Source organism: Theobroma umbraticum, unplaced genomic scaffold, assembly GCF_002168275.2.
Source record: "Theobroma umbraticum cultivar Fairchild unplaced genomic scaffold, ASM216827v3 scaffold_12.1, whole genome shotgun sequence".
NCBI lineage: Eukaryota > Viridiplantae > Streptophyta > Magnoliopsida > Malvales > Malvaceae > Theobroma > Theobroma umbraticum.
In genome coordinates this window covers 3,232,820-3,244,852 of record NW_018397269.1, presented here as the reverse complement: position 1 = coordinate 3,244,852, position 12,033 = coordinate 3,232,820, and positions in this window count along the sequence as shown.

The window sequence follows — 12,033 nt, the reverse complement described above, 5'->3', positions numbered from 1 at the left end:
AATTTAATCCTCATAAATTAAAAAAGGAAAACTCATGTCTTAATTATAACTTGAATAAAATTAACGCATGAAACTTAGATGCAATAAATGATATCATTCTAACATTATCAATGTGTCTCCCTCCTTGTGATGACCCTATAAATAACTCTTTTCCTGGCATGTAAATCTCGTTGAGCAAGCCTTTTACCAACCAAATAAGAGAAGAGAAATCAAGAATAAGCATAATGGCAAGCTCCAATGCTGTGGGTCTCATGGTGATTTTGTTTGTAACTAGTGGTGTAGTCATGAGTATAGAGGAGGTGGTCGACCCGATACAGGCATATAATTGTGAAACCAAGATGAGTATGAATTGTGTAATGGAGGTTTTCGAAAGTATATGCAACAAAGCCGAAAGCGTTACCGATAGGTGCTGCGGTGAGCTTATAGTGCTTGGTCAAGTTTGCCACAATGCATTATTAAAGAGGACACTTCAACTTCCTAAATTCAAAAACGTTGATTCATCGGTACTTTTGAAAAGGAGTATCCAAACGTGGAACAAATGTGCTTTCGTCATTGATGATGTTGCACCATCTTCGTCTCTTTGAAAAGGATGTTTTAAACTTTTATGCAACAAAAATTCTAAAGAATAATGCCTTCACTATTTTCTATGTCCGAATCACATGAAGATGCTAATAAGGGCGATGTTCTATTTTGTCTTCTTTTCTTTTCTATTTCTATTAAGTTATTATAAATCGTATGTTGCTAGTTGTGAAATGTAAAACTAGATTATCAATATACTGAAGAAATGGTTAAAGTTGACTATATATGGTTTTTATTAATTTGCAAAGAATTGATAAACACCGGATATGGTGACTACCTTAAAACGTAATCCTATTGGCTACCCTTTATCTCTTTAATTGAATTTTAGGCTTAAGTGTTTATTTTTATTTTCCTTTTGATTCGTGAAATAATATTTTGATGTATGCAAGAAAGTACAGTAATTAATCCAATCCTAAATTCGGTGCCCTAAACTCTTCAAATTCCATTTTATTTGGAATCAAAATTTTATGAAAAGTTTCTTCGTCGCTTTAAACTAAATACCATTATGAGTACAAATGTGAAAAATAATTACTCTTTTCATAATTCTTGATTTTTCTAGCTTAACATCTTATTATATGTTATAGTCCCTTAAAAGTATTATTGTCTCTTTGTAAGCTTTGATCTCTCCATTTGTCTCCATATTCAGAAAGTTTTATAAAGATCTTAGATACACATAACTCTCAAGCCTCCATAGCAATGGAAAGCTGAGTGAACTAGTAACTATGAGTCATGTGTTCTTGATACAAAAATCTATTTTTCTCTGTATATACGATAAATTCATTTTTATAAGAAGAAATGCAATTTATGTAGAGAAAGTTGATGTAGCTAGTTACATTTGAAGATTTATTGATACTAATGGAAAAAGTTTAGTTTCTTCCATTGCATTTTGTCATGCTACTTTTGAACACACATGTTTTGATGTTCTTCTTTTCTTACATGGTTTTACATAAACCTGTTTTATTCCCATTTATGAGCTTTTGGTCGCACATATGGTATTTGAAATTGTGTAAAGTACAAGGTCTTGAATGACTTATTGAAAATGTGATTTTGTGGAATTGATATGTGAGCTACATGGTGGTTACAAGTATATTGTGCTTGAATTAAATAGATGAATGAATGAGTATTTGATGTTGGTATGGACAACCTTGGAATAAGGTTTACTGGTCGTGGAAATTGGCCTTCCTAGCAAGGCATGGTGCTAGACATATTTAATGGTAAGACACATGCTTGTGAGGCCTATCTAGCAAGGCTTGGTGCTAAGCATGTGTAATGTTGAGACACATGTTTGTTATTCCTATCTAGCAAGGGCTATGGTGCTAGACATTGTTGGTCCCAATGGAATGTTAAAAGGAGGTGAATAGCAATAAAAAAATTTGAAAGAAACTCTTAAGTTTGAAAAACTTTTGAATGATTTTGAAATGGAGAGTTTAAGACTTCTTGAAGTTAAAAGTCACTAAGTAAAAAGAAGGTAAAGAGAAGTGGATATAACAAATATTTATAGTAATTCAGTCCCCTTAACTACATCAACTACCTTGATCTCCAAATTAAGGATTTTTAATCCAACTTTACTAAACTAGTGAAATTATCAGCTTCCACCAAGTTTTTACAAGATGAGCTTTTAAACCAAGCTAAAAACCCTTACAATGTTCCTTAAGCTTTCTTAAGCTTAATTTTCCCCTGAGAATGCCTCGCAAAGAGTTTAAAGATGATGGAGTGATATCTCTATGATATAGAGTTATTTGAGATTAATTTTGATAGTAATTTAGCTTAGTTTTTGTAGTAATGTATAGAAATTAGTAGGCTTTATTTAATTATTTTAGTTTAGTTAATTTAAGTGAGTCAATCTAATTCAAATTAATTTTATACTTAATTTAGTGTTAATGTGATTAAGATAGATTGTTATTGATTTATTTGTAGTTTTGTAGGTGTTTGATGGAAGAAAAATTTTAGTTGAAGAATAAGAGCAATTTCAAGGTGCAGACTTCCACTGCATATGTTTCAGTATTTCGGTCATAACTCTCTCTATAGAACTTTAAATGGGATGATTCTTAGACCATTGGAAAGTTAAAAGAAAAATCTACAACTTTTATGTTAACCACTTTGCCCAATTTGGCTTAGGTGATTAAAAATCTTGTCAAAGTTGACATATTGTAGCATTAATTCCTAGAGCAATTACGATTTCTGCTAATTAATTGGTAGATGCAATGGCCCACGTAGTTTGATGAGGAAATCCTTATTGGAATTGACTTCTTTCTTTATCTAACTTGGCTTAACTTCAAAGCCCTATAAAAACAATCTTGACATTTAAGAATAAACAAACATCATATTGACAACTGAGAGTCAAGCCACAATGTCATTAAAGCTAAGAAGAATTTAAAGGATTCATGAAGATTTGGAGATCAAGAATATAATTCTTGGGTTTTTCTATCTTTTTGTTATTCTCTTATTTTCTTGGTTGTGTTTTTAATGTTTAAATTTTTTTTATGATTATGAGTGACTTGATAAGGAACTAAATTATTAATCTAAGATTATGATTGAACTTAATACACAATCTGATTTATTTATCTCTCTTTTACTTATGTTTAATGAATTTAAGTTGTTTATTTTATTTTATTTTATTTTTAATGTTTTTATTTACCTGGCCACCAATTAGATTGAATTGAAAACCTAACAATTATTGAGTTTTTCTATCTTTTAGTTATTCTCTTATTTTCTTGGTTTTGTTTTTAATGTTTAAATTTTATTTGATGATGATGTGTGACTTAATGGGGAACTAAATTATTAATCTAAGATTATAATAGAACTCAATACGTAATTTGATTTATTTATCTCTCTTTTACTTATATTTAATGTATTTAAGTTGTTTATTTTATTCTATTTTTAATGTTTCTAGTTGCCTAACCACCAATTAGATTGAATTAGAAACCTAGGTTAAACCTTGATGAAGGAGATTTAGGTAAACTTTAAATAGAATAGTGTATAATCGAATGCACTTAGTTGATCAAGTGATTTGATTTGCATATAGGGTAGATATACACTTGTAAACATACAGAGCCCAAATTAAAGCGTGAACTTAATGAATCTTTCTTCAATTTAATTTGTATAGACGTATAGTAAATTAATTGAGAGAAATATTTTATAAGAAACTCAACAGAGACTTGTAAATAATTTAGGACTCTAGGTTAATAACTTAATTTATTAAACTGAGTTAAGAGAGAGAGAGAGAGAGACAATATTCAGATAAAGTATTGAGAGATATTATAATCTTAGGTCTAGTAATCACTGGAAGTTAATAAAATAATTTTGCTGATATATTTTAGATTAGTTTTAATTATTAGTTTATTAGTTTAATTTTAATTTTAATTTTAATTGTTTAGATAAAATAAGAGTGTATTAATTTTAGTAGTTAATAGTAAAAATTAATTTAATTCTCTATGGGATCGACACTCTAGTCATCACTATATTATCTTTGCGATATGTATACTTGCATGAGTACAAAATTGAATAACAAGTTTTAGTAGTTTAATAGTAAGAATTGATTAAACTTGTTGTTCAAGTTTTAGTAGTTTCTTATAAAAATATCTCTCTCAATTAATTTACTATATGTCTATGCAAATTAAATTGAAAAAAGATTTATTAAGTTCGTGCTCTAATTTAGGCTACATATGGCTTATAAGTAAATGTCTACCATATATGCAAATCAAATCACCTAATCAACTAGGTGCATTCGATCATACACTATTCTATTCAATGTCTACCTAAATCTCCTCCGTCAAGGTTAAATCTAGGTTTCTAATTCAATCTAATTGGTGGCCAAACAACTAGAGGCATTAAGAATAGAATAAAATAAATAACTTAAATCCATCAAACATAAGTAAAAGAGAGACAAATAAATTATACTACATATTGAGTTCAATCATAATCTTAGATTAATAATTTAGTTCCCCATAATTCCCACATCATCATCAAATAAAATTTAAGCATTAAAACAAAATCAAGAAAATAAGAGAACAACAAAAAAATAGAAAAACCCAAGAATTGTATTCTTGATCTCTAAATCTCCTTGAATCTTTCAAATTCTTCTTAACTTCAATAACTTTGCGACTTGACTCTTAGTTATCAATCTAGTGGTTTTTTCCTAAAAGTCTTCTGAAAGGTTTTTTTCAAAGGGTTTTTTCAAAGGGTTTTAAAGTTAGGGCAAGTTGGATGAAGAAAAAAATTAATTCCAATAAGGATTTCCTCATTAGACTACGTGGGCCATGGCCTTGACTAATTAATTAGTAGAAATCATAATTGCTTTAAGACTGCTATAGTATGTCAACTTCAACAAGAATTTTTATTACCTTTCAGGCTAGATTGGGTAAGGTGGTAAGCGTAAAAGTGTAGATTTTTCTCTTATCTTTCTAATGGTCCAAGAATCATCTCATTTGAAGCCCTGTAAAGAGAATTATGGCTGAAATACCATAACGTGTGTAGTGGAAGTCTGCACCTTGAAATTGCTCTTCTTCTTCCACTAAAATGCTTCTCTCTTCAAATACCTACAAAAGTACAAATAAATCAAGAACAACCTATCTTAATCACATTAACACCGAATTAAGTAAAAAATTAATTGAGATTACATTGACTCACCTAAATTAACTAATCTAAAATAATTAAATAAAACCTACTAATTTCTATGTGTTACTACAATAATTAAGCTAAATTACTATCAAAATTAATCTCAAATTACTCTATATCATAGAGTTATCATGGAGTACAACTCATCAACTAGTTAATTTAAGATGTACAATGTTAAGCTTAAAACTCTTTTACAAAGATAAGAGTGAAAAACACTTGAAAAGAGAACATTTGGACACTTCTTAGCTTTAATATTGCTCTTGGATGCTTCTCTTATGCATTTATGACCGTTTGAAGCCTTTTTTTTACTTGGAGGATGAATTCGAGCTATTAGAAGCAATTTAGAAGGAGTCTGCTCATTATTTGTCCTTTAGCTTTTTTTTTTGAATCTAGTCAACTGCTTGTTTAATTGATTAAAATAAGCTTTAATTGATTAAAATCTTTCTATTTATCTCCTTGTTCTTCAAGTTAATCAATTAATCTTGGCTTTAACAGAAACCTCCCTATTTCCTTTTTAATCGATTAATTTAATCTTTAACCGATTAAAGTCTTTTTGAATTCAAATTTCTATAATTGGTGCCTTCCACCGATCATCTTGAATTTGAATTATCATTTTGAAGCTCTGAGGTACCTTCTATTTGAATTTTAATCAATTAAACCTTATGGTTCTTCGATTAATTCTGTTTTAAAATCTTTTCTAATACTTCCTTAATCGATTAAACCTTATGTTAATCGATTAAACTCTTTCATGTAGTCTCAATGTATCGTCTAGTGTCACTTTAATCAATTAATCCTTGTGTTAATCAATTAAAGTCTTCTTTGAAGTTTTGAGTCCTCTTTTTAGTTTTTTTTTGGCATGATTGATCAATTAAACTAATATGTTAGTCGATTAAACTTCACAAAATGCCTTCTAACTTGCTTAAATCATCTTTTTTGAACTTGAGACTTATCTTATAGTATTTGGGGTATAAGATATACAATAAAATTTTAAATTTACCCCTGCACACTCAAGTAAAACTTATGAATTCAATAGACACATGCAATGAATAAGTCACATGCTTGATCAACCCAACTAGTAGGGACTATGGTGCTAGATGTGTGCTGAGGCACATCACTTGTTGTTCCTATCAAGTAAGGGCTATGGTGCTAGACATGTGCAATGAGTAAGTCACATGCTCAATCACCCTATCTAGAAAAGGTTATGGTGCTAGACGTGTTCTGAGGCATAATACCCTATCTAGTATGATCCCCACTGTCTAGGACAATTCACAAATAATAATAAGGTCCCCACTATCTAGGACATTTCATGGATAATAGTATGGTATCCACTATTTAAGGCATTTCACGGATAATGGTACAGTCCCCTCTATGTGGGACATATAATCGAGTGGTACCACACCCCACGTCAAGGTAACATATTTGTGCGGTATTCAACACATCCATGACATACCACAACACAAACTCAATATTTAAATTCGTATCATTAACATACCAATCATTACACATTTGAACAAGGGAATCAAACATTTATATCCCAAACATACTACAACATTCATGCATACTCACATATGCAATGTTCAACCATCAATTCACATATCTAACATACCATTCTAGGTTATTTTGAAGGAAAACATTTGAAAGGGTTTATCATCCTTGCATAAAACTACTACATAATATAAGTATTTACATAACATATATACCTTTCAAAACATCATTTGAGAACATTTAATTCAACTTTAAACTTTTTATACCTATGAGTATAATATGGAAATTATGCAAAGTAAAGGATTTGATAAAAATGTTTAGTTTAATATATATTAAAATACTTAAAAATGTCATATAATTCATCTCGACCAATCCATTAACTAGTATGCAATCAAAACACCAACACCTAGTCTAAATCAATCCTTGGAATTTCAACAAACCTTATAGCAACAATCACTAAATCATAAAATCAACTTAAACTATCAAACCCGAAATTTGAAGATACGTTATTACAATCCTTAAAAATATCTTGTCTATTCTAACCTTTCAACTTGTTAATGTTCAAAGGTAAACTAATAACGTAATTACTTAAATCTAGCTTTGTCTTACCTTAGTGAGCTTGTAGTAAGAGAAAATCAATTTGGACACCAAACCCTTAGAAAGAGAAACCAAAATCTATTGGAGAGGAAAAATTAGATTTGAAAACTAAAAATTTGAAGGGCTTAATAGTAGAAAACTTACCTTTGTTAGCTTCAAAATCAAAATCTAGATTCGAATCTTCAAAAATAAAGGATTTTAGAGTGAGAAGGCAGGAGAAAGGTTGAAAGTTGAGAGAAAATAGTAAAGAATGGTGGAAAAAGGTTGAAATGGATTGATAGTACTTGGTCAAGTTGGCCATAATGGATTATTAAAGAGGACTCTTCAACTTCCTAAATTCAAAAATATCAAGTCTGTTATGAATATTTTTATAAATATCCATTTATGTTCTCCGTATCTAGATTTGATGTAAATCAAATTAGATTAGGATTTAATTCATCTAATCTCTAAGTGTTATCTTCATCTTATAATGGGGTTATTTGTCTATAAATAGACCCCCTCTAGTTCATTTGTATACATACTTCAATAAGATTTCTTCTCTCCCCTTAAATACTTTCTTTTTCTCTAAATACTTTCTCTTATATTTCTCTTATAGTTATTTTTTTATATTTATTTCATAACACGTTATCAGCACGATCCTCTCTGATCTCTCAAGTTTTGGAATTATTTTGTTTTCATTATCTTCAAGCTTCAAAAGGATTTCAATGATTGGGTTTTGATTTCTAATTTTAGAAAATCAAGTAAGTGACTTGATATTTCTTTAGTATTTTCATTCTCCTAAAATTAACCTTAATATGAATTTTACTATTATATTTTATATATTATATTTTGTCTCTTGATTGGAAAGTGAATTTGCTAATACATAGCTATGAATAAAAAACCATGAATGTTCATTTCCTGAAGTGAATGTGACAAATGAGCTACTAGTAAAATTTATAAATATTCATTCCCTGAAGTGAATGTGACAAACAAGATACTAATAATAAAAATTTATAAATCCATCCATTTCCTGAAGTGAATGCGACATTATTTAATAATTATGGTCATAATCATGAATTTATCCATTCATTGAAGTGAATGTAATATCATTTAATTATGATGGCCATAACAATTTACACTATCACTATTTTAATTATTATTTTACCACTAGAAGTGGATGAATATTTTATCATTTGAATTTAAGAATAATTTTACCACTAAAAGTGGATAGATAATTTTACTCTAAAAAAATGGATAGGTGTCTATAATCTACCAGAAGTGGATAACTCATCATATGTGGATCACCCACCAAAAGTGAATGTATACTTGTAACCTACGACAAATAGATGAATACTTTCAACGTATTAAAAATAGATGGATACTTTAACCCACTAGCCCACGAGAAGTGGATAACCCATCAAGAAGTGGATGAATACTTGTAACTCACTAGAAGTAGATAAATAATAAAAAGAATAAAATGAATATAGAAAACATATTATTGTTGATATGTCATGAAAGATCATTGGTCACGTACCTATTGTACGTCTTAAATTTTATTAAGCATCACTGAAATTGAAACATGTTGTGATAATTTTAACCATGACCAAGTTGATATAGCATATCAAGATATTTATCTACCCTAAAAAAGGAATTGATTATATGATTGGTAATAAATATATCTATTAGTGATTTTTTTATCCCGAAAAAGGAATTGATCATTTGATTGGTAATAGAAATATCCGAGAATGAACTTGATAGTAATTGGTATATTTAGTATAACTATATTATGAAGATGCTTTAATATGTTTTCATTATATTTAAATGATATGTTCCTATTATGTATTTTAATTCTATATTTGATATTCTTTTATGTTAACTTGCAAGTTTGTTATTGTATATATTTTATTTTATTGAAGAAATTATGGATATTCATCTTATTGAATCCAAGATCTATTATATAATATATGTCTAGCAAACATTGCTACAACACACATTATATTTAAAGACATAAAAAAAATCAATGTCAATTCAATAATTGGTAGTACAAGATTAATTGGAGGTTCCAGAAGAGCTAATATTTTACTACCTTGAGGAATAAAGCAAAAGAGGATGTATTATTTTAAGTCTCAAAGAAGTTTATTAAATTTTAAAGATATTCGTTTGATTGATATCATATTGAGACAACGAAAGAAAGAGACACTTAATACCTCTATATTACATCTATTATCTCAAGTAGAAAATGTGTGTTGAAAAAAAAATTACTTACTCTATTCTCATAATTAAACTACATAAATATTAGAATAATTGAAACTCATAGTAAACTAGAAGTTTACTAATGATTTTAATGTTTGGCATGACCGGTTGGACTATCCTAGATCAATAATGATGCAAAAAAAAGATTAAAAATTTATATGGTCATTCATTGAAAAATCAGAAGATTTTTCAATCTAATGAATTTCATGGGCTGCTTGTTCTGAAGGTAAATAAATTATAAGGCTATCATCAGCTAAAGTTGGGATTAAATTCCCTACGTATTTGAATAATATTCATATTATATGTGGATTCATACATCCACCATGTGAGCCATTTAGATATTTTACAATTTTAATTGATGCATTGACTAGATGGTCACATGTGTGCTTATTATCAGTTTGCAATTTGGCATTTGCAATCATTCGTTTGCAAGCACATCTTCTTAGTTATATAATCAAGATTATTTGTCTTGACAATACTGATGAATTTACATCTTAAGTCTTTAATAATGCATATTAGTTGGAATAACTATTCAACAGCCTGTTGCTTATGTTTATACACAAAATGGTCTAGCAGAATTATTTATTAAACATTTCCAACTAATTGAAAGGCCATTACTTATGAAATTCAAACTCTCAATATTTGCTTCCGGGCATGCAATTTTAGATGTAATAGCATTTGTATGCATCAGGCCAAACGAGTTATTATAAATTCTCCCTATACAATTAGTTTATGGTCAAAAACTAAATATTTCCCATCTAAGAATTTTTGGATGTGTGGTATATGTTTCAATTCCTCCACCACAATGCACAAATATGGGTCCTCAAAGGAGCTTAGGAATATATGTTGGATACGAATCTTTATTTGTAATTAAATATCTAGAATTATCAATAGGAGATTTATTCATGACAAAATTTATCAATTGTCATATTGATGAAATAATTTTTCCAACATTAGGGGGAGAAAAAAAAAAGCAGCTGTAAAAGAAAATTTCTTAGAATAAATTATCATTATCTAGTTTTGATCCTTGCAAAAATCAATATGAACTTGAAGTTCAAAATATTATTATTTTACAAAATATAGTAAATCAGTTGCCAGACGTATTTACTGGCCTAAAGAATAACTAAATCTTATGTACCAGCTGCAAATGCTCCTATTAGCATTAATGTCCTTATAGGATAAGGCACGCCAGAAGCGTGGAGACCAATTGATTCCAAAAATAAAATCCTTGAAAAAAAGGAGCAAATATTTAATATGGACAAAAAGAAGAAGTAAAAACTTTAGAAGAGACCCTTGACATAATTGAGAAAAATTTTAAAAGAAATTCAGGTACCTGAAATCATTAAAAGTGAAGATATCTCAATCAATTATGTCATGACGGGAAAAGATGGAACCGGTAAATAAACGTGGATGATATTTTATATATAATTAGAGCTCAATATTCTGAAAGAAAAATGAGGATCTTGAATTTCTATTTATTGAAGAATGTAGACAAAGGAATGATTGGCCAATGTGGAAAGACGCAATTAAGGTGAAATTGAATTTAATTGCAAAATGTGAAGTTTTTGGACCTATAATCCATATATCAAATGATGCAAAACTAATAAGATATAAATGGATATTTGTGCGAATATGAAATGAGAAAAATGAGATTATGACATATAAAGCACGGCTTATCGCACAAGGTTTTCTCCAAAGATCTAGTATTGAAGATGAAGGGATATTCTCTGTGGTGGATGAAATTACAATTCTATATTAACTAGTCTGGCAATATATGAGAAGATTGAAATGCGTCTAATGAATATAGCTACAGCCTATTTATATGGCTCATTTGATATCGATATCTATATGAAAATCCTTGAAGGATTTAAGTTGCATAAAGCACAAAATTTGAATTCTCGAGAAATTTATTCGATCAAATTAAATAAATATATATATGAATTAAAGTAATCCAGACACATGTGATATAATTGTCTTAGTGCATATATGTTGAAAGAAGGCTATAAAAATAATCCTATATGCCCATGTATATTATAAAAGGGTTTAAATATGAATTTGTTATAATTGCTATCTATGTTGATGACTTGAACATTATTGAAACTCCTAAAGACTTATCAAATACCGTGGATTACTTAAAGAGAGAATTTGAGATGAAAGACCTTGAAAAAGTAAAATTTTGTTTGGGTCTTCAGATTGAATACTTGACAAATAAAATTTTTATCCATCAATAAAATTATATAGCAAAAGTGCTAAAATAATTTTATATGGACAAAGCATATCCATTAAGTTCACCAATGGCTGTAAAGTCACTAAATGTGAAAAAAAAAAAAGAGACCCTTTTCAACCTCGTGAGGATGATGAAGAACTTTTTAGTCCTGAAGTAACATATCTTATTAGAATTGGAATACTAATGTATCTTGCTAGTAATACATGACTTAATATATCATTTTTGTGAATTTATTAGCAAGATATAGTTCTTCTTCAACTCGAAGACATATTAAACATATACTTCAATATCTCCGA